Source organism: Phoca vitulina, unplaced genomic scaffold, assembly GCF_004348235.1.
Source record: "Phoca vitulina isolate PV1807 unplaced genomic scaffold, GSC_HSeal_1.0 scaffold17, whole genome shotgun sequence".
NCBI classification, from domain to species: Eukaryota; Metazoa; Chordata; class Mammalia; order Carnivora; family Phocidae; genus Phoca; species Phoca vitulina.
The window spans coordinates 34,875,876-34,901,361 of NW_022589720.1; positions in this window are offsets into that span (position 1 = coordinate 34,875,876).

Genomic DNA, 25,486 nt, shown 5'->3' on the forward strand with positions numbered 1-25,486 from the left:
CTATAGTGAAAGCTGGTGTCCAGTCACTCTTTCTCCTTCCTCTTTCCTGCTGCCAATTGGCATTGGAGCACATATCTTTGAGCTTGAGATCACCGTGGCACTGAAGAAGCTAAAAGGAGACTGATAATTATGGAGCTACCATTCCTGCCCCAAACAGCCTCCAACTGAATTCTATTACATGAGAAAGGAATACGCTACCTTATTTAAGCAATTTTCACTTGGGGCTTTCTGTTATTAGCAGCTGAAATGAATCCTCTCATTTGATCTTTTTCTTATTTAATCATCACAACTTGAGAGGTTTAGCGATGAGGAATAATAAGTTTACAGCAAATAAGAGGAGGCTGTGAAAAAACATTGAGGTAGTTGTGAAGAACTATTAATAAAGTAAGTTTCAGAGGGGTGCCTGGGTGGCTCAGTCGGTTAAGTCTCGGACATGATCTCAGGGTGAGATTGAGATTTTAGATCATATAAACTTTACCATTAAAGAAAAAAAACTTTGCATGTAGTAGAAGTGGCTAGTTTGGGGCGGTTAATTTTTTTTTCTTTTGAGTTTCCCGACATCCCTTCAAGTGGCACCAGGTGGATGGTATTTAGGACCATGGGAATAGGAGTGAAAATTAAGTCTTGCAAAACTATATTTCATTTCAAGTATAATAATATTTAATAAGCATACAGTACACCAGAGCACAAACAATAGTCATTTTGCTTTCTGCTTAAATTTCAATAACTTGAATTTGGTATTTTTGTCTGTTTCTAGGTGTCCATGTAACCCAATTATTTCACTTTTCCACAGGATATCCCAAATATAAATTCTTTTTCTTTTCCATTGCTGAGAGTTTAGTTGCTTCCTTTTGTCTGTCTCGAGGCGTTTGTTCAGATATAGTCTAAGAAAAAAAAATTGTGGCATGATCTTTTTATCAAGAATATAATTAATCAACTAAATATACTGTTTGCTAAGTAAATATTTTTTTCCATATAGTATATTTACTTAAAGGAAAAATTTTCCTCAGTCTATCCCCCAGTTTTGAGCTGATTAGAAATTTTTGAAATTAAAAAAAGATCTATTTTTTACATAGCCATTTTATTTAACTTTTGTAAAACTAGATTGAGATCCCAAATTGAGTATAAAGATTCAAGCATGTCTGGATGGTTGCTGGAATGGGTTGTGGAAGTTTAGACTTAATAGCATCCCAAGAAAACTGTAAAATCCTTGTCTAACACTGAGACCCCATTGCGTTGTGCCTGGCTCACAGAATTTTCTTCATAGATATTTGTTGAATCAATAGGGTAATGGAAGGATGGATGAGTGGATGGATAAAAGAGAGAGGGAGCACTTATTGTGACTGATAGAGCGGAATAGAGATGACTATGGAATCCATTTCTGGAATATCAGAAGGTGGAACATTGTAGTGAGCGGAAGATCTGTCCCTGATATTTGTTTCCCCATCCCAGTTGGCGGCACTGAATTCATGTCCAAGTCCAGAGGATATCAGGGAGCTGTGAATGATGACTGTAAGAGTGGTTTCATTAAACTTCAGTAAGACTTGAAACACAAGTAGCAGTGCTGGAAACACTATGAATCAAACCCTTCTTTCCCACATTACAACAAAGCACAGTGAAATTTTGAGAGACTGTCCCTGCAGCAGTGAGTTTATTCATGACCGCTTGTAATGCATCTTCTGGGAGTCACAACAGTAATTGAGGGACATTTGACATGTGGCCACGGCCTGCATTGACAGGTGTTGGAGATAATAGCCAATAGCATTTGAGTTCTTCTGTTAATGTGGTTTAATTACAGAGCCAGGACCAGGGTCCTGCACTAAAAGTAAGTGCTTCTTTGACTTCTTCACCCTAGGTATCTTTCTTGCTCTACCCTAGCCCTGGCTTTGTTTAATTAATACCCGTTAGTTCATCATAACTAGAGAATTCTAGGTTAAAGAAATATTTCACTATCTTCCATATCCACTGATGAATTCTCTTAACAAGCAAATATGCAAAAAGACAAAGCTAACAATCCTGACCCTAGGTAATTGCTTTTAGTGGAAAATGACTTAATATATATTAAGTCTACATCCTCAGACACATGTTAAATATTACAATTTTCACCCAGTTTCCTCACATATTGGTTGCATTCCTTCCTAGGAGTAACTAGACAGATTTTCTGAGCACCACTCAGAAAATCTGTCGTTTTCTTTCTACAGAGAATGATGGCAAATAGGTAGGACCGATTTTGGTGAATGTAGGCTGGTGTGGGGCCTAATTATAAAAATAGAATTGTCCTGACTAATCTGTTATGTTGGCAACAGATCTAAGGACTATAGACAAATACTTACGATGATTTGAGAAAATGAAGACAAGCAAAGACAGATTTGCCTTCACCATAGTAGTTAAGATAAATCCTTCATTCAGTTAGTACTGCAAAGAAATTTCATTTAGATTTTAACTTTTTGATATATAATTCACAAAGGGAATTTGTCTCACTTCAAAAATAACTCTTCAAATATCAAACAAGAGAATAAATGTTTTTTCACTAGGAAAATATTTGATCTTTCTGACAATGCCTTCTGTTCTAAGAGAGAGGGAGAGAGAGAGAGAGAGAAGCAAAGAGCAAAGCAAAACAAAACAAATACTTTGTTCTCTAGAGTTTTCCTAACAAAAGTCTTGCATTTGTCTCTGTGGAGAGTGTATAGGGCAGTTTTGCCAACCATATGTTGTCAGAATGTAACACTTTTTTCCTAAAGGTTATATGCTTCTATTTATTTCATTAATCTCTAATAAGGGCTAGTTCCATACCAAAATTTTTCAAATTGTTGAATTGACCCGTCTATTGTAAGAAGACAATTGCCCATAGTATTCCCAATGATCTGACCTGCAAGTGTAGACCTGAGTGCTAAGGAGCAACAAAGCTACTTTGCCATGTGGTGGACGTATGCAGCCTCCATAGAGTGTGATGAGAAAGGGCATTTCCATAGCTTGAGCAAGTTCAAAGTGACTTCCAAAGGTGGTGAAGATCCAACTACTGAGGGAGAAGGAGAAGAAAGAAAGAGTGAGAGGGTAAGAGAATAACAAAGGGGAAGGTACGAAGGGATGAGGGAAAGGAAGACAGATCAAAGTGAATTTTTGCATTTAATATCTGAACTCAGATTTGAATTAACATTGTGGTATGCTAGAGCTGGTCCATACTGGTTTTCAGAGCAGATTGTGTGGCTCTCTTCCCAGCTCTGTCCAGTGATCTCATATAGGTAGCTTCAACAGACCACAGAAGAAGTATTTACATGCAAAAATAAGCATATGCTACAAATCAGGGTATCTTCTCTGGAGAGCTAGTTGTTAAACATTTATCAGTTTGCTCCAGTTGACATAGAAACTCTCAATGGCCAGTGTGGTAAAAGAAAAGCAATGTAACCAAATAGAAACAACTCATGAGCCAGGGTGAAGGCATCAGGGGGGAAGGAAGGAGAGACTCTGGGTGATCAAGATAATAATTTAATCACCTAGGTAATCATACCTATTGGAAAAACACACCACCGAGTTGAGCCCAGTTACTTAGATGATTGGGAAGAGCACTGGCCGTTTTCTCTGGTATAACATTACTAATGTATGACCCAGGCAGACACCAGAAAAAGAGGACGTAGATTTCCGTGGGGTTTCCTGGATTAGCAGGAACAGTCCATTTTTAGTGTGTTGAATATGATTTGAAGGTAAAACCTAATTAAAATGTGATATACACTGGGAACAAAATGAGATAGATACAGGCACTTTTTATGAAGAGTTGAGGAAGATTATGAGCTTTTAAATCTCTTGATTCAAATCTATTAGCAAGGTTGCTCAGAATAGCAGTCTCTCTGAGGTTCCTAGAATGTGCCAGGTACTGGCTTAATTACTTTATTATATTATCTGATTTGATATTCATGGCAATCACATTAAGTAAATACTATTGCTATCCTCATTTTATAAATAAACTAAATAAAATTTAGAGGTGTGAAATCACTTGTTTGGGTTCTGGTCCAGACTTTGAGTTCTTATCTCTACTTTAATGTGGTTTGTTGTGCCATCCCAGGAGTTGCTAAATCTTTTTGAAATGCAAAATTCTGGATTAAATTTAGTAACCGAGGAGTAATTTTCAAGTAAGAGAAGGGGATCCAGTGTGCTTGATATATATTTTTTTGTACATATAAGACTTTTATTTTTTTAATTTTATTTATTTTATTAACATATAATGTATTATTTGTTTCAGGGGTACAAGTCTGTGATTCATCAGTCTTACACAATTCACAGCGCTCACCTACCCTCCCCACTGTCCATCACCCAGCCACCCCATCCCTCCCACCCCTGTGCTTGATATATTTTTGTTTTTATAATTGTGGTCTCTATGGTATCTCTTTTACAGTACCCTTTACATAGAACATATACTTCTCATAAACATGTTATATACAAATAATTATTTAATATGAAAACATGAAAAGACCCAATTAACTATGTAGAACTTATATCTGGAAACTTCAACAAGCTAAAAAATACATTTTATTTTTTTTAAAGTAAATTTTTAAAAAGTGTAATACACAGGTAACGGACATGTGTCCTAAGTGTAAGGCTCAGTGAGTTTTCACACAGTGCAGATCTAGTGTACAAATTGCCTAGATAAAGAGGCAGTGTCCAATAACTTAGGAGCCCCTTTCATGTCCTCTTTGGTCATTGCCTGCCACCCAGCCCCACACAAAATGCAACTACTACTATCCCGACTTCTGTCACCAGGGATTGGTTTTGCCTATTTTTGAAATTATGGAAATGGAATTATAAAGCATGAAAACTGCATCTGGCTTTTTGTTTGTTGACCATTATATTTGTGAGGTCCACTCATGTTACTCTGTGTAGTTGTAGATCATTTTCATTGCTGCAAGATCATTTGCTTATTTATTTGACTACTAATGGAAATTTGAATTGAGAAATATTATTAAAGTCCATTTCCTGCCTTTGTATTACCAGCTTATGCTAAGCCTTTTCAGCTCAGGCAAAGGTCTTGGGAATTGGGAGGATTTCTTAAAAGAATTTGCCGGCAAACATACTAATATGAGTTAATCTCTGTCTTTGTTCAACTTTAGCTTTATATAAGTTGTCTTATTTACTCCATTCCTAAAATGTTAAATATTCCTGAAGCACTTTGGAGTTATAAGACTTCTTAGCTAGCTATTCCACTCAGAGACCTCAAAGGCCTTTGTAAATTCTCATCTGGGATCCAACATTTCCCACATAGAACCAAATGACTGTATCAGTCTCTAGTAATCCTACCAACAACTTTGAGGCTAAAACTTGGGCTAACAGTGCAAACCATTTAACAATAACTCTTGTTCTAAGAAAGCTCAGGGCAGTGTTCCACTTTGTTTACATATGTAGCCATTTTCACAAAGTGCTCTGTAAAAGTTTGGTGATCTAACTTGAATTTGGGTATTTCAACAGAGGGAAACAGAAACCATTATATAGAATGCATTAACTCAGTTAATGATTTTATTTTTTAATTTATTTTTGTCTATTATTTAAAGATTTTATTTATTTGAGAGAGAGAGAGCACAAGCGGGGCAGGGGCAGAGGGAGAGGGAGAAGCAGACTCCCCAATGAGCAGGGAGACCCACATGGAGCCCAATCCTAGGACCCTGGGATCATGACCTGAGCCAAAGGTAGATACTTAATGACTGAGCCACCCAGGCGCCCCCTGAGTTAATGGCTTTAAAACATCTCCAGTCCTGTAGAAAATAAGTATTTCCAGTATACAAATATCCCTTTGCCTATTGGTCTGAAACTAGTACTTCTTAATTTCTTTCTCAAGGAACAATTTGAGAATATAGTGAAAACTCCTCAGAATAATTCCTGATGATCCAAATTTTTCCATATGATTTTGGTAAGCCCACACAGAATTCTGTGAGGTTTCTGTGGACACCATGTTAAGAAACTATTTTCTAAACATGTTTGACATTAAACATTTCTTGTGGGACTATATGCCAGGTAATGTGCTGTTTGTCACTCTGTAGCATGCATTCCCTGTGGGCACAAGACCACCTCCAAGGAGGTAAACATTTCTTCTTGGGAGGTGAAAAGATCTTGCTATTTTTTATGTATAATACGCAGATATCCATATAGTACATTAGCTGATATATAGTACATTAGCTGTAATATATCTGTGGTATTAAAATGTCATGGGGGAGAGGAAATTTGGAAAAGAAAAAATTTCTAAATTATCCCCTTTGGAGATGATGGAATCTCATTGGAAATGGGAAGAGCCGAGGGAGAAATTCTGGGCAAGACAGGTTTGACTTTTAGCCTTTTAAGTGAAGTATACATGTAACTCACCCCGGTTCCATGAAACCTCTCTTTTTAAGCATCTCTGAATGTATGTTATTAATTGAGCCAAAATTGTGGTGGTAAGAATACTTAATTCTGGGAGGCATAACTATGGGTATTTCCCAAAGTAAGCAATAAAATATTTTATTATTACATATGGGCTCCAAAAATATGAATGATGAAAGTCATTTGCTCTTCAAAGCTCAATTTCATTATTTTTTTTCATGTCTTTTAAAAAATATCTGAAGATAATTTTATATACTTTAATGGTCTGACATGCTATAGATATAATTCCTTCTAATTTCTTTAATGATATATCTTGGAAAGTTACAAGTTATATGTAATCTTTTAGTTTTGTACTTAGCAGTGATATGATTTGGGACGAAATGATTATACTTTGAAATAAGAAATATCATCATTTAGCATAATTTTGAGTAAATTTATGCTTTCAAAGTTCTCAGGAAGACTCATTCAAAGTTGTAATCTTGGAACCCATTTTTAAAATAATCAGTAAATTACCTTACAGAAAGAATGAACTAATTGCTCTGTTCCTACAGACCAATCCTGGTGGGTTGATTCTTTTCTAGGTATAAAGAGTGTGCCGTTTACTACTCAGTGGCATATTTCCTTGGGTGTTTTATGTCACTTATGTTCTTCACTTATCCCTTCAAAACAATTAGGATGAGTTTCACTCTCCACTAAGAGGTAAAATCAAATGCCTAAGAGAGCACAATGACTAACCTTGGCATTTAAAAAATGAATTTTAGGGGCGCCTGGGTGGCTCAGTCGTTAAGCGTCTGCTTTCGGCTCAGGTTATGATCTCGGAGTCCTGGGATCGAGCCCCACATCAGGGGCTCCCTCTCCCTCTGACGCTCCCCCTGCTTGTGTTCCCTCTCTCACTGTGTCTCTCTCTGTCAAATAAATAAATAAAATCTTTAAAAAAGAAAAATGAATTTTAGATGTCGTCAAGAAAATAAATATATGTCAATGGGTATATCACCTTTCTTCTCTTTTTTAATATGATGCAGGAAATGGCCCTATCAAATAGTAACTTTGGCAAGAAAGAAAAAAGAAAGCAAAAGCAAAAGCAGCAAAATGCAACAAAGCAAAACAAACAAACAAAAAAACCCAACAAAACAAAAACAAAAACAAAAAATGAAACCAAACCCTTGTGTGTGTTACTATCAATAGCTGATCATAGTGTGGGTCAACTTTCTCAAAGGGTTGTTTAATTTTGTTATGGACAAGAAGACTTGCCCCTAAACATATGAAGCAAAATCTTATTAGGCTTGGTAGGTTGGCTTTTGACAAGTTGGTTAAATATATTTGCTCCATTGTTTTTTAGTCGGAAAGCTAGAGGTAACTTGAAATTGTAGTAATTCCTACTTCAAAATTCTCAGGCTTATTGTGTTTTGCTAGGTATTATGGGCTGAATTTTGCCCCTCCCCAGCAACCCAATTCATCTATTGAAGTCCTAACCCCCAGTACTTTAGAATGTGACTACTTTTGGAGACAGGCTCTTCAAAGTGGTAATTAAATAAAGGGAGGTCCTTAGGGTAGTCTCTAATCCACTATGATTGAGTGTCCTTATAAAAGAGGGAATTTGGACACATACACACACAGAGGGAAGATGATGTGGAGACACAGAAAGAAGATGGCCGTGTACAATTCAAGGAGAGAGGCCTCAGAAGAAACCAACTCTGCCAATAGCTGGATCTTGGACTTCCAACCTCCAGAACTATAAGAAAACAGATTTCTGTTGTTTAAGCTACCCAGTCTGTGGTACTTTGCTATGGCAGTCCTAGCAAACTCATAGAATGGGTTAATATCTATTAAAAAGTTCTTTATGAATTTTTGATATTTTATTTTTCATGCTTTACATTATTTTCTACCCTTTCCCATCTCTATGCTATGTAGTTGTCTCCAAGCTAGCATGGTTCGGTAGCAATAGGTAGAATTCTACTATGGGATAAAGGAGGTTTCTTTTAAGAAGAGAGAAATAACAAATCAAGCTAACAAGTTACAGGCTCCTTCCTATTTGCATCTTAAATTGTGCCAGTTATTAGTCTTTTTTTTTCACTTTAAAAAGATTATTCTAGGTATCTAAAAAATGAATTCCTAGTCTTTTCATTCTATGTCAATCTACTTCACCAAATTTATATATCATCACATCTGCCTTGTTTGAAACACGCAGAAATGTGAAGGACTGTCATTCTTATAACCCTTTATTCAAACCATTGTCATAGGCTACTATTGCTTTCTGTGTATATATTGAGTGTGTCTTTTTACTCTAACTACTTCAAAAGCTTTGTGCAAATAGTGGGTTTGAGCCTGGATAATAGCAACATCTTTTACCGGGACTTTCAATCTTCAGTCATTCCATCTCCTACATTAATTTAGTCTTCAAAAGTAGTTATAGAAGCACATCAGTGCTGATTGATAACATGAAACACAGTGGTAAACCACAGAAGGAGAGATGCAAGAGAATTTCTAATGATGAAAATAATCATTCTCATAATGTGATATTCCTTTAACAGATATTTAATGAGCGCCTGCCATGTGCCAAGTACTATTCTAGGTTATATGCATTTAACTAAGTGCCCCAAACTTAAAAATTATGGAATCGGAAATGAAGGTACACATCACTTTATACTGTGAAATTGTATACAGTGCAGAGAAATCTATAAATCTTAATACGAATGGAGGTTGGACAGTGTATTTGAGTGAGATAAAGGAAAGAAGGCAAAAGGTAATTTGGACGTGGCAAAAACTATGGCTATCTGTCCAGTTAGAGGAAACCAGCTGGTGATGTTCACAATCACAAAACTGTTCTGATGGAAACTATAGAAGTGACCCAGAAACTTCAACAATCTGTTCATCTTCTGAAAATCTATTCCACATAAGCAAAACAACTGATAAATTCTTGCCTGGTCTTAATGACATTTTCATGGCCTGGAGGGTAAAGAAAGTGATTACAAGAACTAATATTTTTGCCCTAATTTTGATCAGCATGGAGAATTTGGTTCATAAAGTGCCAGTGGCAGGTGATTTTGGAAAAACTGACCATGACATTTTAGAATTTGGAATACACTGGGAGAGCTACTCATTAGACAGGTACTCCAGACTTTAAGAAAGAAGACTTCAAGAATTTCAGACATGAAAGACTCAGAAGAAAGCTCAGAAAGGTAACAAAAAATGTTGATGATATAACTGACAATGCAAATCTCAAATTATTTTAGTGAGGAAGGAAGGAAGGCACATAATAGAAGAAAATGTCATAACTATGCAGAGAACTTTATTATGTGTTCAGATTGTAAAAAATACATGCAAAGAAAATAAAAAGGAAGACAGATAACCAAAAGGAAGACAAATAACTCTAAATACAGAGATGTAGTATGGATTGGTAAGAAGAGTGCAGGAAGGTCAACATCCATAATGAGCTGAGGTTTGCAAAATTTCCTACTGACTGTTGAGTTTGGCTTCAATTGGAAATGAGTAGGGCTATTTTGAGTGTAAATTCAAAACTGCTCTGGTTGATCTATCTCCTCCATTGCTTGCTTGTACTCTGCTCTTTCTTTCTCTATTGCCTCTAACAGAGGCATTACCTAATGTTAAAATAAAATTCCTTTAGCTTCCAGTATTTTCCCTAAGCCTCTTTTTAGTCCATATGTAGAATTCATAGCTTAAAAAAATAATTTCAGTCTTCCAATGCTAGAAATGGAAGGGCCCAAATCAAAGAAGTCAAGCTGAGTATGTTAAGAGGACACAAAGTCATACGGAAAAGATAGAAGGGGACCTTCAGATACACATCTTTAAATGAAGGGCAAAGGTTGTACTCTCAAGAATTTTTCTGCCTTGTCAAAATACTTCTCTTACAAGCTGTCATAGGATTATTACTAAGATAGTCAATGAGAGTGAAAACTGGGGACAGAAACAGGAGATGAGCTTTGTTTAGCTTGACTCTTTAACAATGTTCTGAAAATCTCAAACCTACCTCTCTTGACACGCAGGAAGTCAGAGCCAGTCTTCACTTGGTTCCCAAGGGATTCCACGAACACTGAAGATTAATGGAAGATATTATGGTGTCAGAAGTAAAACCAAAAATGGGAATTTGAAATATATATTTCAATTGGAAGATTAAAGAAAATATGGAATGATTTAGGAAAAGTTAAAATTGTTGATTGTTAGGTAGCTATTACATTTTTGTCAAGGCAAATCTTCAGGATCATTACAAGAGAAAATAATAGTGGAGAGGAGAATAATTAAATCTAAAATCTCTCACAAAACAAATATCAGAATGGGTCATTCTCCTGCTAAAAAAACTTTTATGGTTTCTCATTGCACCTAGGATAATATTCCCTCTGACAAACTTCTTCATCAAATTCTCATTTATTCTCCCCCTTTCCCACTGAAAACATTTATCATTTTAAAAAAGAAAAGTGTAGATTCACAGGCAGATGTAAGAAGTAATACAAGATGTTTTATATACACATTACCCAATTCCCCCCAGTGGTAACATACCACATAATTCGAGCACAGTATCATAACCAGGCACTTGCCATTGATATTCTCATAGACCTCTTTCTAAGATAGCACAGGCAAGGTACAGAACACTTTCATCACAAAGATCTTACTCTGACTTACAAGTCTAAAGTGAGCTGGCTGTGCTCTCACCCTACCATATCCTTTCCTAGAATCTCCTTTTCTCCTGTATTAGTTTTCTATTTTTACATAACAAATTACTAAAAACTTAATAGCTGAAAACTTCACATGTAATACCTCAGTTTTTGTGGGTCAGAAGTCTGAGCACAGCTTAACTGGGTCCTTTGTTCAGGCTCCTACAAAGCTGCAGTTGCAGTGTCAGCCAGTCCACATCCTCTTCTAGACCCTTCTCTGGGGGAAAAAAATCTGTTTCCACATTCTCGTGCGTTGGTGGCAAAATTTACCTCCTGTGGTTCTAGGACTGAGTCCCCTGTTATCTTACTGCCTGTTGGCTGGGAGCCCACAGTTCCCTTCCATGTGGTCCTCTCACAACATGATAGCTTATTTTTTCAAAGCCAGAGAGAGGAGTCTCTTGCTCGGGTCTACTATGATGGATTCTCATATAATACCACCTACTCATGGGAGAGACGTCCCATTGCCTTTGCCATATAATGTAACCAAATTAAGAAAGTGGCCTGTCGGTGTTGCCTTCGCTATATTCTTTTGCTAGAAGCAAATCACATGTCCTACCCATACTAAGGGGAGAGGACCATACGAGGTGTGACACCAGGAGGCTGGGATTCTGGGCCATGCTAGAATTCTGCATACCATATCTCCTAATGTCCCCATTACTCTGTTCCGGTCACTTGGAACTTCCCTCTTTTCCTCCAAGTATGACTCCATCTTAGCATCTCTATACCTATTGCTTCCTCTGATTGCGATATTATTCCCCCTGATATTTACAAAAGTGTCTTATTTCTTTTTGTCACTTTTCAAAGATAACTGTAGTAAAGAGGTCTTGCTTCCTGACCTTCCTATTTAAAATTGCATTTTCATCTTTATCTCCTATATTCCTGTCTTCATTATCTTGCTTTACCTTGCTCCATAGCACTTAACACTGCCTGACATACTATGTACTTGTTTATTTGTTGTCTGCTTATCTTCACTAAAATGAAAATTTCATGAGGCAGGGATTTTTTCTCTTTTGCTTCCTATCTCTGGCACTTGGTGCCTTGTGCAAAATTGGTCCACAAATATTTGTTGAATGAATGAATAAATACTTTATTTGGCAAATATAAAACTAAATAATTTTACTTGAAAGAACATAGTGGTTAAGCTCACCAGCTTTGGGTTATACTGCTTGTGATTGAATCTCTGTTCTCTGACTTAATGTGTCTGTGAAACTAATTTCACCTCTTTATGCCTTGTTTTCTTAGCTGTATAATGACTAAATAGTATCTTTTCTTCAGGTTGATAAGGAATTCTGAAATAACACATGTACAATATTTATTAAAGTACCTTATAATCAGGGGGCACCTGGGTGGCTCAGTTAGTTGAGTGGCCGACTCTTTGTTTCAGCTCAGGTTATGATCTCAGGGTCGTGAGATTGAGCCCCACATTGGGCTTTGTATCAGCGAGGAGTCTGCCTGAGATTCTCTCTCCCTCCCCTTCTGCCCCTGCCCCCGCTCACATGCACAGACACACTCTTTCTCTCAAATAAATAAAATCTTTTAAAAAAAGTATCTTAGAAACAGGAAATTCTCTATAATATCAACAAATGTAATTGCTGGTAGTAGTTTATTCAGATAAATAAATAGCTAATGTGATTCTGTGGGCCAGGAATTCAGGCAGGGCTCAGTGGGGATGGCTTCTCTGCTTCACATGGTATTCGTGAGGGCAACTCCACTGGAGTTAAAGGATTGAAAAGTGGCCTTCACTGTATACCTAGAATCTCATCTTGGGAGGCTCAAATGGTTGTGTGTTATCTAAGATGACTGGACCTCTCTCTTTTCATGGCATTTCCTGGGCTCAGTTACATGGGGTGTTGTTTTTCCTTGTGTGACCTCTCTTTCAACATGATGTCTCATCCACAAGGTCTTGTCTCTTCAGTCAGGCTACCAAACCTCACAGAGCCGCTGGCTTCCCAGGGACTGGAAAGGAGGTGTTGACAGTTTTCTTGATGCTTAGGCTGAGAATTAGCACAGAATCACTTCCACTGTATTCTATTGGTCAAAGCAAGTCACAACGCCAGCCCATATTCAAAAGGAAGAAAATAGACTCCAGCTCTTAATGGAACAAGTCACAGGAGTGTACAGAGACAGAAGGAGTTACTGTCAGCCATTTGGCACTCAGCTTAACAAAAAAAACCTAAGAAAATGTTTATTTTAAAAAAGCTTATAACAGAGGTTAGCATGTGGATAAAATAGTGAAAATTATATTTTCTAAGCCATTTCCTGATACCTAACCTAAAATGGAAAAGAGATCAACAAACTAAAATACGCACGCGCACACACACACACACACACACACGGTGAATAAGATGTTTAGAGGGATAGAAAGAGTTCTAAATCTGTATTTATTTATTTACTTATTTATTTTTTTAAAGAATTATTTGTTCCTTCAAAGGTTAATAACATGGACTTTTTTTTTTTTTAAAGATTTATTTATTTGACAGAGAGACACAGCGAGAGAGAGGGAACACAAGCAGGGGAGTGGGAGAGGGAGAAACAGGCTTCCCACCTAGCAGGGAGCCTGATGTGGGGTTCAATCCCAGGACCCTGGGATCATGACCTGAGCCGAAGGCAGATGCTTAACGACTGAGCCACCCAGGCGCCCCTAAATCTGTATTTGGAAAGAAATTATAACCAAGATTAAAACTGACATCTAATCAATAAAGGTACACTTAACCAAACAGCTTTGGTGGCATTTTAAAATTCACCTCTAGGGGTGCCTGGGTGGCTCACTCAGTTGAGCAACCAACTCTTGATTCCAGCTCAGGTCATGATCTTAGGGTCATGGGATTGAACCCCTCGTTAGGCTCCACGCTTAGCACAAAGTCTGCTGCCCTCTGCCCTTCGCTCTGTGCTCTCTCTCTCTCTCTCTCTTAAATAAATAAATAAATAAATAAATAAAATCTTAATTCATTAATTAATCCACCTCCAGTAAGATCTTGAATCAGTCATTAGCTTTTTTTTACATGTGTGGCATTTGTTCTATGTTGAAAGTATTCTAACCAGTGAAGGCACAGGTGGTAAAGACATGCTTTGATTACATCACCAATGACTGCCTGTCAAGATAGAAAGGAATGATCCTCTCTTGGAACACAACTTGGAAACCTTTCATTGCTTGCTTTGTCCATGTATGCATGTGAGTGTTACTTTTTCTCTAAAGAGCAGTAGAAAAGTACTGTTTATGTAGTCCTTCCTTTCTTGCTCTCACCATCCACATCTACTTCAAGTGGTTTGTTCAGTGACCTGTATCTTGCATACATGTATACAGAAAATAGAAGTGGATGAACAAACTAAATGATATCAAGAGGCATGGTGAAGATTATAGGCGACTCAAGAGCATGTATCCCTATAAAGGAGTTAGTCACTCCTTAGCTGCATTCATTGTTGTCAAGAGCCCAGTATAGTAAGACTGTCCTTCCTCCCCTTTTCCTTTTTCTTCTTTCTTCTTATTTTTCAGAAGTTCAATTTTTATGTGTCATCTCCTCATTTTGAAAATAACCTACACAAAATGCATAATAAACATAATACATATAAAGATGGATATTGCCAACAGGCCACAGGTCCAATTTACCCTCATTTTACAAATGAGAGAAATGAGTCCTCATAAAATTAAACACAAACTCTGAAGTGGTGAAACCAAGAGAAGAATCCTGAATTCCCCATTTCCAGGCTGTTCAGTTCTCTAAATCTCTGTCTCTCCACTCCATTGTTTTAGTTGCCATGGGAGTGAGTCTAACACATCTCTCATTAATCAAAACTTAAAACTATTTTAGTACATTGTTTTCTTTTCATAATTAATCTGTGTTTCTCATGAGCTATATCTTGTTAGGGAAATATAATTAAACCAAAATCTTCTCCCAACCCAGAAAAGTTATCCACAAAGGTAGAAGAAAAAGAAAACAGTGTTTTATTATTGAATAAACATTAAAATAGAATGCAAATACACATCACAAGCATCTGCTCAGAGATTGCAACGCCAAAAAGAAATCTCATCCTTTTATATAACCAAGCAGATACAACCCATGTAGGTATTCTCAGGATAACCAATAACGAGTCCTCAAGTAAGAGGACTTGGCATCATCATTTGTCACACACTCATCCTAAATTCACCTGGTAATGGGGGTGACCATCTGTGTTAGCTCATTGGCTTTACCCAAAGGAAAAATAAATTTGTCCTGTCTTTATATAACAAGAGATAGTTTTGCTTCTCAAGAGTGAGGCTACCACTAAAGCTAGGCTCCCACCCTCCCACAGAAACTGGAAGATGATTGCATTTCGAGGATCTGGTTCCCAAGTCCTTGAGGAAGACATTCCTGAGTCAAAAACCTGGCAAGAGGCTTATTTAGTTAAAAAAAAAAAAACAACATACATTTCAAAGACACAGAGAAAGAACTTACAAGTTATCTAAAGTAAATGCTCTAAGAAAAGGGAGGGGTGTCTATTTTCAACAGGGAAAATTAAGCCTCTTAATTTTAATTTGTAACTGCCTTTACCAACTGTATAGAATGGTGTTACAATTCCAGGTTGAATTGAATTATTGTGATATCTGTAGTGATTTAGCTCTTTTAAAATATGTATTTTTGCAGATAACTTATAGTTTTATGATTTTTTTTTATTTTTGTAACTGGAAAAAAATAATTTTCTCACTAGGAGGTGGATATGTATTTTTATTTCTGCATCAGAGCTAGAAAAACAAGCACTGAAGAATCTAATTTTTATGTAAATTAAATATAGGGCAGCCAACGTGCTTTTGAAATCATATTCCTATTTCCAAGAAGGAGATATTTTCTTTACAGTCTAAACACTCAGATTCATTTTATAAAGTATTATCAAATTGCTCTCAATCACCAGTTTTAGCTCTTATTTAATTTGCTTGTCTCCATAGCACACTTTAGCATTTTCCCATGGCTGTGTTTCTTTTAAATTATTACTTGATTGAGTGGTCTAGACTTCCCTTATTTTTCTTCAATCTATTAGGTCAAATTCTCAATATTTCTTGTTAATGTTCATGTGTGTGTGTGTGTGTGTGTGTGTGTGTGTGTGTGTGAGAAACAGAATTGCTCTTTTTCTTTTGGTTCAAACCTAATTGTATCTAGTTCCTAAGACAGACAAATGATCACTATATCAAGGCATGCTACTGTTTCTTTAACCCTCTAATGGACATTAGTTTTGCATCTAGTATACCAAAGCTCTGTAAGCCTCCACATTGTAGTTTGAAAAAACATTTGATATTCTTGTGTAATCTATGGCACAGTATATAAACTATAAATATATCATGTTTTTTTAAAAATCAGAAAATTGCCATATTTAAACTTAAAAAAAAAACTTAGAGTACCTTCTTGATGTAAAATACTGTTGAACAACATCATAATTAGTTTCCAAATGATTTACAATTAGATTTTCTTCCAAAGAATAATAAATGAAACTTAACAAGTATAAGCTATTCATTTTTGAAAAGCTTCCTTCATCAAAGAAATCGATATTGTTAATAACAGGAAATGTCACAAATGTCCAGGTCAGCTAAAAATACATCTGTCTAAATGGGAAAAAAAAAAGGAAAAGGAAGATAAAATTATCTAACTGTCATTTTTAGATTATGGTATGCATTAGAAAACTAATTGCTTATATATTGAATATCCTGTCCAAACAAATTAAAATGGAAGTGAAATTATCATGCTTGGAAATTGCCTGTATCACACATTCAACCATTCAGATTTCAGACATAATGATCTCAGCAATTCTCTTTCTAAACCCACTGCCCTGGCATTCTTTATACATATTCGATTTTCAGTCTTTTACCCTAAATGGCTGGCTGAAAATTGCATTTAGCCTTGACTACTGGCAGCCACCCAGCTAATCTCCAGAACCATAAAATCAGGTAGAAGGGGAGGAGACTGTACATACAGCACGCCAGCTTTAAGGCCATACCTTGTCATTGAGCCTCTTTCCATGACTCTTAAATTATAATTTTAAGTGATTTAATTTTATATTTTCACAGGCTGAGGCAATTTCTGGGGCAATGTTAGGATCCTTGAGATTAGCTTGTCCTTTAATTTTAAGAAATGTGAAGCAGTCGAAAAGTTTATAGGCTACATCAAATTTTATTGTACGTTACTCTCAATCTAACAAACAATGGTGTAGAGAGCATGGCTATGTTTTGAAAAGTATTTCCTCCTTTAATTCACATTTAAAAATTTCAGAACTAAGAATGCAACTGATTGTTTACGGAATTGAAGGCAGGCTTCCACATGTGGCATGGAAATGCCTAAAATGTTAATTCCAGTACCAGAACTATCCAACAGGGATTGTAAATAAAACCATGTGTATGGCGGTAGTAATTGGATATTTAAAATGTACTCTCATTTACAAGATTGGAGATTTCTCTGTGCCTCATTGACTTATGACTACTTTGATTTGAAATATAACCACAACTTTGAGAATTGGAAAAATAGCAGATAAAGACATATCGCTAGTAGATCCTAGATCAGTACAATTTTTTATGACACCTCAGACTCAAGATTTTATATCTCACTGAAATCAAGTTCAAACCTATGGCATGCATTTTAGCAACATACGGCTCTATCACCTACTGAGAAAGTTTAAAGTTTAAAGCCTTAGCAGCTAGGGATATAGGAACATAATTGATTAGATATTTCTTTGAACAATAAAAATTGGTATTTAATCATCATTTAATAGCATCCTGATTCATTTTTATTTTTCATATTTAATTTACAGTTTTACTTGTAAACCCCAGAGACCTCTGAGCAAAGATTTACTGTAGAGAAATCTGACAAAAAGTAAAAGCCTCAGCTTTACTACTTTTGAGATCTGTGTGAACACCAGGGAAAAAGTACTTGTTTCTTGCCAAGAAATAATGCTGCTAATTAAACCTGTATTTACCTAAAGAATTGAGGAGGCAGGTAGGAAATTAAAGAAACCAACAAAAAATATTAAATCTAGGGAATATTTGGCATTTCAAACCAATTAGTGCTAATAAGCTTACTTCGGGCAAACTGTTTCCAAATTTCATGGAATTTTTGCTAGTACCATCCCTCTTCCCACACCCCATGCCACTTTGGAGTGGTGCTCTTAATTGGTCTTACTCTGTTTGTGCTGTTAATTCACAATGGTGTTATTTGGTGACTCCAGATTTTCTTAGAACTATTTTTACAGGCTTCATGGATTTCAAGCCTTTATAATCCTTTAACAGGATGACAATTTTATAAGTTTCCAAGTTGTTGGGTAACACCAGATTTCAAAATTTCCCAGGCATGCACAATAGTTTATTTTTTAATAAAGAATGAATCCATGTGCAGCCAAGTGTAAGATATTGGAAATAACCATTTCTGAAGTACATCAGAAGAAGTTAAAAGGTCATAGAACTTCTTATGATGTTACTATTTAACATTTGAGTAATATTCCAATTGAGCAAGCTGGATAAAGAGTACTTTAGATTCTTGACATGAACTAAAACAACTAAAACTACAAATTGTCCTCAGTTCAATGGAGACAAGTTACTTAGGGTGCACGATGTACAGGGCCAAAGAAAGCACCATGTCACTAAAAGAGGAATGCTTGGCAGTCATTTTTAATATTTGAACAAAGTTATGGTCCTCTTCTTCAGAAATAATTAAAGAAATAATTTAAAAAGTGTTGTTATTTCTTTTTAAGTGAAAGTAAAACATGCTATTTAGAAAAAAGAAATCTGTGGAGTCTGCACTAGTGAATTCATAACATTTGGCCCTTAAAGATGTCCCTGTGTGTAGTGCTCAAGACAAGTTACAGCATTCTCATTGTCTTCATTATCCATCATACTGGGAGTGTGTGAAGGCATGAATCAGGATAGATAGGTACATTTGAGGGAATGAATGAAATCCCTCATGGCTGCGTCATATAAATATCAGAAAGGAGGGCTTGCAATGAAACTGGAGATAAGGAGAGGTTCCATGTCATGCAAAGCCTTGGGAGTGGACACATCTTGATAGCTTTTGAGCATTCTCACATCTTGCATTGTGAGTTTTATTTCTCCAAGATGGAATTCAAAAGCTACAATTTCTAGGTAAGGTGCAGGCAAGTCCTATGTGTTCAGCCAATCAAATGTACAACTTTGATAAGTGGCCCACCTGAGAAAACTGGCTGGATACTACATATTCATTTTACTCATGTGAGTGGCTGAAATGGCATCTTGGTTTTGGGGGTGGTGGCACATTCATGGTTAAATTATATGGAGTTGAGGGAAATTTATAAGATGAAATCAGAAAGAGTTGATGATTAGCTGAATGTTGGAGATGAAAATGAGGAAAAGATTAACCCCCACCTATTTTTAAGGCTGCCTATAATCTCTTTTTATTAAACTTTATCTATATTATAGACATAGAATTTCCTTTATACATTTATGGCATAATATATCAATATTGATTTCTTAGAAATAAATGTTTTTCTCTTATATCTTAACTACATTCAAGATATAATCATTAGATTATTTATCTTTCATAAAGCCATATATAACACAATCCTTTATAATTTATTAATAAGAACAAATCTCACCTATTTTTATGCTTCTTTTTAAAATTAAATATTTAAGTGATCCACCACACTTAATTTTTAGTTTTAATAGCAATGAACTTCAAAATCAAATTTTGTGCTTAATTGCAACGATGTTTAGTCTGTTCGCTTGGACAGATTTTCCCCTAAGTTATGATATACTTCTTCTTTGTTTTTACTTTAATGGTCATACTTTAGGACTTTTTTTAATATAGTTCATCTGAGAATCTATAATAAAGAAGTCAAGGAAATATAATTTCACTCTGTAGGTTTTGACCTCACACCTGGAAGGGTTGAAGGAATTGGTAAATGAAACATTTTTTTTTAAATTCTATTATGTTATGTTAATCACCATACATTACATCATTAGTTTTTGATGTAGTGGTCCATGATTCATTGTTTGCGTATAAGACCCAGTGCTCCATTCAATACGTGCCCTCTTTAATACCCATCACCAGGCTAACCCATCCCCCACCCCCCTACCCTCTAGAACCCTCAGTATGTTTCTCAGAGTCCATAGTCTCTCATGGTTCGTCTCCCCCTCCGATTTCCCCCCTTCATTTTTCCCTTCCTCCTATCTTCTTCTTCTTCTTCTTTTTTTTTTTAACATATAATGTATTATTTGTTTCAGAGGTACGGGTCTGTGATTCATCAGTCTTACACAATTCACAGTGCTCACCAAAGGGAAACAAGGGCAAAAATGAACTATTGGGACTTCATCAAGATAAAAAGCTTTTGAACAGCAAAGGAAACTGTCAACAAAACCAAAAGACAGCCGACACAATGGGAGAAGATATTTGCAAATGACATATCAGATAAAGGGCTAGTATCTAAATGAAACCTTTTAAACTACAGGAAAGATAAATCAGAATGGATAGCTTTGTGTATTTCCAAATGGACCCTATTTTCCAAGATCATGGAAAAATAAATGGGTTGAATTCAGGTTTGTGCCTCAGCTCACCACCTGGCCCAATGTGGTTTGGGCAGACTACCTGCAGAAGGGATAAGATGAGGGGGCATTGATCTCTGTATCTTTCTTCTAAGGTGCATTTTTATAAAGGAAGATCTGATTTTCACAAGAAACAAGTCTACATTTCATGTTTACAATTTTCTACCTTTTCCTCATGGAATTTCTCTTGAATTTCTTTCCCCTTGTTCAGACATTTTAGATTGGGGATTATTTTATCATATAAATTTGCTCAACACGAGATAATCTGTATCTTAAAAACTAAATTAAATTATTTTAAGTAAGAGAATTTAGTAGGTTGTCACTAAATTTCTCAAGTGCCTGCATTATAAACTTTGAAGTGTTTTAAGCAAGGATATATAAACACTATTGCTTTATTTCTATGAAGTATTTTATTTTATTTTATTTTATTTTATTTTATTTTATTTTATTTTTTTAAAGATTTTATTTATTTATTTATTTGAGAGAGAGAGAATGAGAGAGAGCACATGAGAGGGGGGAGGGTCAGAGGGAGAAGCAGACTCCCTGCCGAGCAGGGAGCCTGATGCGGGACTCGATCCCGGGACTCCAGGATCATGACCCGAGCCGAAGGCAGTCGCTCAACCAACTGAGCCACCCAGGCGCCCACTATGAAGTATTTTAATAAATAGATTTGAAAATATAGGTTTGAGTGATATACACGAGTGGTATAATTCTGCTATAATTTAAAGCAATTTCTTCACATTAACTTTTTTGTTTTTTAATTGAAATTTTTACTGAGAAACTTGTAGATTCATATGCAATTGTAAGAAGTAATAGAGATGTCCTGTCCACTTTCCTCAGTTTCCCCCACTGGTAAAATTCTGCAAAACTGTAATAAAATATCACAACCTGGTATTGACATTGATGCAATCCACAACTTTTGTTTAGATTTTCTCAGTTTTCCTTGTCTTTATTTGTGTGTGTGTGTGTGTTGAATCCTATATACTTTTATCACATGTGGGTTTGCACATCCACAATCATGAAGTCAAGATACATAACAGTTCTTATAAAAAGGACCCCTCATCCTGCCTTCTTAGAGCCCTACTCAGTACCTTTCACCCTCTCCCATCCCCAACCGTAGAAACCACTAATTTCCTTTCCATTTCTCAAATTTTGTTATTTGAAAAATATTATGTAAATGGAACCATGCAGTATATGACCCTTTGGGATTGGCTTTTCTCACTCAGCATAATTCTCTGGTGATGCACAGGTTTCTGTGTACATCAGTGGTTTGTTCCTTTCTCCTGGTGAGTAGTATTCGTGGTATTGATGTACTTTGGTTTGTTTAACCATTCATCCACTGAATGATGTCTGAGTTAATTCTAGTTTTGGTTATATTAGTAAAGCTACTATAAACAACCATGTATAGATTTCTGTGTGAACGTAAGTTTTCCTTTCTCTGAGATAAATGCTTAGGAGTGCAATTGCTGGGAAGTTTTGTAGCTGCATATTTAGATTTTAAAGAAAATGCCAGGTTTTTTCTCACAGTAAATGTATCACTTTACATACCCACGAGCAAGGTAGGAGTTATCTAGTCTTTCTGTATCCATGCCAGCATTTGGTGTTCTTGCTGGTTTTTTTTTTTTTTTACCCTCCAGATAAGTATCTGCTGATAACTCATTGTAGTTTTAATTTACATTACCCTGATGAGGTAATAATGTGGAACATTTTTTCACATGCTTATTTTCCATGTGTATATCCTCTTTGGTGAAATATATGTTGATGTCTTTTGCCCATTTTCTTACTGGATTTTTTATGCTATTAAGTTTTAAACTATTGATGTTTATTATTTATTTATTTATTTAAAGATTTTATTTATTTGAGAGAGAGTGCGAGAGAAAGAGCATGAGCAGAGGGAGGAGCAGAGGGAGAAGCAGACTCCCTGCTGAACAAGGAGCCTGATGCGGGGCTCTGATCCCAGGATTCCAGGATCGTGACCTGAGCCCAAGGCGGACGCTTAACTGTCTGAGCCACCCAGGTACCCCTAAACTATTGATTTTTAAAAAAATTAATGAAATACATGTCATATTTTTTTCCTCCAGGGATATTAGCTTGTTGGTTATGATGTTTGCAAATATATTCTTCCATTCTATACTGCCTTTTTATTCATTTAACAGGATCTTTTGCAGGTAAAATTTTTAATTTTGATGAGGTCAAATTTTTCTTTTACAGATCATGCTTTTGGTGTCAAGTCTAAAAACTCTCTGCCCTGTTCTATATCCTAAAGGTCTTCTCCAAATGTTGTTTCCTGAAAGTTTTATAGTTTTATGTTTTAAGTCTATGATCCATTTTGTATGAGGCATGAAGTTAGGTCGAGGTTCATAATTTTGCTGATGTATGGTCAATTGTTCCAGCACCAATTGTTGAAGATGTTATCCTTCCTCCATTCAATTGATTTTATTCCTTTGTCAACAATAAGTTGAGCATATTTGTATGGGTCTACCTGACTCCTCTGTTCTGTTCCATTGATCTATGTGTCTATCCCTCAACCAACACCACACTCTCTTGATTACTATGATTAATAGTAGCCCTTAATATCAATTAAGTGATTACTACCACTTGCTCCATCATTCTTCTGTATCAAGGTTGTATTAGCTAATATAGGGCCTGCACCATTCCCTAGAAATTTTAGAATCAGCTTGTTGATGTCTAAAAAGGCTTGCCAGTCTGGGAAGCCATCTTTGTTTCTAGGGACCTGAGACTCCTCTTTATCTTATTAACTTTGAATAACCTGGAAGTTAAAGCATAAGATTTTAGAGAAGCTTAATCAGGTGAAAAAGAATTCTTGCACTAACTAGATAAATGAATAGTTATAGCTCTATAGATAAAGGAAATGTCATCATTTCTCTTTTTGTATTATAAAACAGTCCATTTGAAGCAAAGTCCTTTCTCTAAAATGAAAAACCTTAGGGAATATAAGAAAGCATACTTTTCACTTTGGCTACAGACAGTTCTATAGTTTAGAAGGAGTGCTGTGCTTTAGGGTCATCAAAATGAGGATCAGTTATTTTTGTGGTGAAATTCTAACGTTCTAGTTAATAGAGAATTTTGAGAACTTTGAGTGTTAGATTAACTGATTAAGTTTTACATAATTAGCAAAAACTATGCCTTAATAAGATACCATATCTCATTTACATTAAAACATTTAAGAGAGATAGGAACAACTTGGGAAATAAATAAGATAAAGTATTTAAAATGAAACCTTGTGTTGGATATGATTAATTGGCAACGCAGTATTTATTTTTTTACGCCTTTCTTGGGGAATCTTCTTGTGTTATATGGCCTAGAAAGCTAACTATTCCATTTCCTTGTCATTAGTGTTCTAGATATAAATAATTTTCTGCCTATTAAATGCACTGTGTGAGATTTAGGAGACAGAAATGAGACAAACAACATCTTCCTTCTACTGCTGGCTGATTCCTGCTGTCACCAGTGGGGTGGAGAAATAATTGCTTTGTTTTTGTGTTCTGTAGCAGAATTCTGTGCCTTATCACCAGCTTTGGTGTTGAGAAGGAGTTATAGTAGTGGTGCACCAGCTTCTCAATCTTGATCCTCTGCATGTTATAGAGAAGTATGTTCTTGAACCTAAAACTTCCTTTGGCATCCTTCAGGTTCCTAAACCTTTCGGAATGTGGCCAAAGTAGTAGTTACTCTGGTGATCTCTTCTGTGGCCTTCTGTGGGAGAGGCCTTAATTAGACCTCCCCCATTGCTCCAGCCCTTCAGACAATTCTCCAGGTATCAATTTTCTGTACTGAAGCTCTTCCTGCTTTAAGTACCTGGAAGGTTCCTATTTACAGAATAGAATCTAAACTGATACACACTCTCTGCAGAAATATGATAGAAGTAAGTACCAATGAACATGGAGAAAATGGAAGATTAGTGCCCTTCTAGGAGACCCTGGAGAGCTCCCTCACCCCTCCCAGCATGCGAGGACACAATGAAAAGATGGCCGTCTTGCGGATCAGGAAGTGGGTCTTCACCAGACAACGAATCTGCTAGAATCCCAGTCTTGGACTTCCCAGACTCCAGAACTGTGAAAAGGAAACGTTCGTTGTTTGCGCTGCCCAGGCTGTTTTTGTTATAGTAGCCTGGAAGGATTAAGACAAGTAGTTGATTTGTATTTCTTTGATCTTTCAAAAGAATCAGGCAGAAGTTTCAGGGGAGTGAATTAATGGTGAGTAGAATGACTTTCTATCCTGGCAATACATTACAATGTCTGAAGTTTATTTCCCCCCAGTATAAAGTTCTGCGTTTTTTTAGCTGTGAAATGGTTAGCAAAGTATTAGTGGTTTTATTCTTGTTAAGAATGATTAAAGAAGACAATTTAGGTGATATAAACTTTATTTAACACTTCATGAAATGTCAGTTTCAGTTCCCAAGGGTCCAGAGAACTACAAAATGGGGCAGAAGGAGGAAAGCCTATATAGGATAAGGAATAAGGAACAAGAAAGAAAAAGACAAAACAGAAAATGGAAAAGAAACAAAGGAATAAGAAAGAGTTGGCTTGGCTTTTGGGCTTGGTTGGCTGCATATACTGCATTTCTAGTCAAGCAGAGTGTTTGTAGGGACACGAAAGTTATCTAAGTTTTGGACTGTTGGTGTGTGCGTACCCCAGGCAGGGAGCAGCTCCATTTTGAGCCTATGGATTGTATTTCCACAGCATCATAATCTTCTTTCTTTCTACAAATGGTTTTTCCACAGCAGTTTGATACCTACAGTCTCTCAGTCAGATACAAAAATTAGGGTTTATCTTTATGACTCATTCACGTCTGTTCTTTCATATACAGTTAACTGCTAAAATTTATTGACACAATTTACTTTTAATTAATCACTCCCTTTTTGTTGTCATACCATGTTCTTGTTTCAGATAGTATCATCACCTGCCTATATACAATGACAATATAT